At 43.7% G+C, this 3,969-nt stretch overlaps 1 protein-coding gene across 1 annotated transcript in view; it reads left to right on the top strand.

Annotated features, from left to right (window-relative positions):
- Window positions 1-3,969, top strand: part of CTNNA3 (catenin alpha 3) — a 1,251,491-nt gene that overhangs the window by 700,497 nt on the left and 547,025 nt on the right. The window lies entirely within an intron of this gene.

Below are 3,969 nucleotides of genomic sequence, written 5' to 3'. Positions count from 1 at the left end.
TGTGCCGCCCATGTCTGCACCATTCCACCTCTGTTCCCTGTTCCCCATTGGGCAATCAGAGCCTGTCAGCCAGGGGGAGGGACGGAGAAGGTTGGCCATTCCTGCCCACTCACCGCCGCCCCCCCCCCCCACCATCGGTCACCCTCTGTGTGAGAGGTGACCGGTGGGGCAATTGGGGCCCTGGCATAGCCTGCATCTGCCACTACCCAGCCCCAGTTCCTGGTTCCCCATCGGGCAATCAGAGCTTGCTGCTGGGCGGAGGAACTGAGAGGTTGGTTGTCAGGCCCCGATCATGCGATGGGGGCCTGCAGGCTGAGGGCAGCTCCTATATTGAACGTCTGCCCCCTGGTGGTCAGTGCACATCATAGCCGACCAGTTGTTCCATGGTTTTGTCATTTGCATATTATGCTTTTATATATATAGATACTCACAATTGAGGGGAAATCTAGTCTTTCTACTTGATGGCCTAGGAAGCCTGCACCAATTTCCTGTTGACAAAGACATTGGCCACAGTTTAAGATTTTAATGAAAAGAAAAAATAAGTAGCTGATAAACATAACCTAGTCAGATTATAATGCCATGAAGTACTATAACATGTGTCTGCTCTCACTGTTCCCTAATGTCACTCAGGACCATGGTCCTGAGATGGAATGACATCGTCTGGAGAATAGTGGCTTTGGGGTAAAGTGTACCTGTTACAATAGTCATTGTCTTGGAACTTTTTATTTTATTTGTAAAATGTGAGTGTCACTGTAAAAATGGATGGCATTGCTGAAAAAGTGGCTAGCAAAGTGCCAGAACTTACTAGGGATTCAATAAGTAGTAATTATTTCCTTGGTTGCCATTATTTTTTTAAAATATATTTTATTGATTTTTTTACAGAGAGGAGGGGAGAGGGATAGAGAGTTAGAAACATTGAAACATCGATGAGAGAGAAACATCGATCAGCTGCCTCCTGCACACCCCCAACTGGGGATGTGCCCGCAACCAAGGTACATGCCCTTGACCGGAATCGAACCGGGGGCCCTTCAGTCCCCAGGCTGATGCTCTATCCACTGAGCCAAACCGGTTAGGTCTGGTTGCCATTATTAACAATAGTGATGAAGAGGCCTCTTGCTGCCTTCACTTCTGTTTTCATGGTCTCACCACCATCCCTTATGACCCTTATTTCTCTCCTGAGACTTGAAAAATTCCTTCCAAGTTCACAATTGTGCTTATGAGTAGGCTTAACACAGCGGTTCTCAACCTGTGGGTCGAGACCCCTTTGGGGGTCGAACGACCCTTTTACAGGGGTTGCCTAAGACCATTGGAAAACACATATATAATTACATATTGTTTTTGTGATTAATCACTATGCTTTAATTATGTTCAATTTGTAACAATGAAATTGGGGGGTCACCCCAACATGAGGAACTGTATTAAAGGGTTGCGGCATTAGGAAGGTTGAGAACCACTGGCTTCACACAAGATAGAGCTAGTGAAGTGCCCTCAGGGATTCATCATTGCTGTTGGAGCTTTTAGAGCACACATGTGGATGGAGAGTCTCTGGAAAGGGCGAACACAGGTGTGTGCATCCTGCCTTGTTCTCGTCTGGCTTTATTTACTTATTTCTACGCTAGCAATCCAAGATATTTATCATTCTTACCAGACATCCCAGTGGAGGAAACTCGAGATCCTCCCTGAATATGAACAGGTATCTCAACTTTCTCAGCAGAGCATGTGAAAAGGAATCATGATCCTTCTTTATCACAGTGGTTTCCAAACTTTTAAAATTATTCATGCCTATAAAAATATTATTTACAATAATTCCCTAATATAGGTGTTTTTATTTATAACTCATATAATTATACAAAGTCATATACATCTTAAAACATACACAGAAAAAAAGCTTTTTTTTAATGGGAAGAAGATATAAATATGTTTAATTATTTTCTTCCATATCCTTATGGGTCATCTTGCATAACCTTTGGATTATGCAAGTGCACACCTTCAAAACCATTGCTCTAAAGATATATCACTTTTTGTAAATCAAGCTACCGAACCCAGAACCCAAGTGCCTAAGCCACCTTCCAGGAAATGTGCTGTTCCTGCCTTCCTTCAGCTTCCCTCCGTCAGCGGTCAGCCGGGGGCGAGGATGGCCATGTCCGAATGCCCATCCTGGCGAAGGCAGCCTGCTGCACAGTGTGCCCTGGAGGTCAGCCCAGCCTGCACAGCAGCAGCCCTGTCATCTTGCTGCAGGTGAGAGGATGGTCTGTCCTTGTTCTTCCAAAGCTGCAGTTTGGCTATGGAAGCCAACCACATATGGTGGTTGACTGACAGGAGGTACGGAGGGAGGGGACACAAGAGATCACTATCCTTACTGTCTCACTTTCAGAATAGCCCCTCGACTTATCTCCGTTGCCAAAAAATCCTGATAGTGAGCTCTATTTTCCCCTTTTTTTCTCCCCCTCTTTTTTGTTTGTTTGTTTTGTTAATCGTCACCCAAGTATATCTTTCCTATTGCGTTTTAAAGAGAGTGGAAGAGATGGGGAGAGACAGAGAGAGAGAAACATTGATATGAGAGAGACACATTGATTGGTTGCCTCCCGCATGCATCCGACCAGGGCCTGGGATGGAGCCTGCAACTGAAGTACATGCCCTTGACAGGAATTGAAGCCAGGACCCTTCAGTCTGAGGGCCAACATTCTATCCACTGCACAAAACCAGCTAGGGCTTTCCCCCTCTTTTTTTTTCTTAAGTTAGGGCAAGCAAAGGAAAGAGAAGTATCTTTCCAATACTTTTGCTATCAAGATGACACCCCCTAACTCAGAGTGAACATTTAATTAATGCTTGCCAAGGGCTGTTCTTCAAAGCGCTTTTATTTTTTTTCGTACATATGCATACATGCATGTATGTATGTTACAACTACTTTACCACCAGGGACCTTTATTCTTTTCTCCTCTACCCTTCTGCTCTCACTGCTCCTTTGGCCTTCATTGAGAGAAAGCTTTCTAAATGCCCGAGCTTACATTCCTACCTGGGGGGTGAGTTAAAATGTGGACATCTAAAAATTAAGATCTAATTACACTAGTGCTCAAGGCCAAAGGACACATTTCTCCGCTCCCACAGCTAAGTCTCTGTCATGTCAGGAAACGCCCCTGGGAGGTATACATTTGCACAGAAAAAAGTCTCAAAATATGGCCACCTGACCTCCCCTCACCACAGTCTGTTGCCCAGAAACCACATAAGAGCATCACCGGGCACTGCTGCGGCAGATTGTCTCCAAGATCACCGAGTGCTGGCTACTGGTCTCTGCGATTTCCGGGCAGAGAAGCTTTTCTGAAGTGGTGGCAAGGATGTCCTGGGTGCTGAGGCTGCTACACAGTGGCCTGAACACTGGACCAAAGAGTGCTGAGTGTATAGAAAGAAATGCAAATTTACTGATGTAGTATCATACACAGACTAATTTTTGTTATTTCAGTGTTCCATGCGTTAGAGAATTATTTGAATGGTATTATTTAACATGATTATTTTCTATTTATTTAACAACTATTTATTGACTGCTTGCTATGGGACAAGCCCTATTTCAGACCCTTGAAGTACATCAGTGAACAAAATGAAAATCTCTTCCCTCTTTTTTTTTTTTCATTTCAAACAAGATGTTTATTTAAACAGCGGGACATTTGACTTGAAGGGAAAACTATCTAGGATTCATTTCTTGTAGAGTAATTTATCTCTACTTAAGGATAGATTGCTTTACATGTACAGCTATGTACAAAAATGTTATAAAATTGTCCTTGGTTTTACAATGATAAATGAAAAAAACACATTAAAATTCTCCAATCAAACAAGGTAACGAGGATTTTTATGTTGTTCTGTCTTTATTAAACAGTGAGAGCAGCCCTAGCTGGTTTGGCTCAGTGGATAGAGCCTTTGCCCTGCGAACTGAAGGGTCCCGGGTTTGATTCCAGTCATAGACATGTACCTTGG

The sequence above is a fragment of the Myotis lucifugus genome, unplaced genomic scaffold (assembly GCF_000147115.1).
Source record: "Myotis lucifugus unplaced genomic scaffold, Myoluc2.0 scaffold_62, whole genome shotgun sequence".
In the NCBI taxonomy this organism is placed as follows: Eukaryota; Metazoa; Chordata; class Mammalia; order Chiroptera; family Vespertilionidae; genus Myotis; species Myotis lucifugus.
This window is presented reverse-complemented; position numbering and strand designations above follow the sequence as displayed.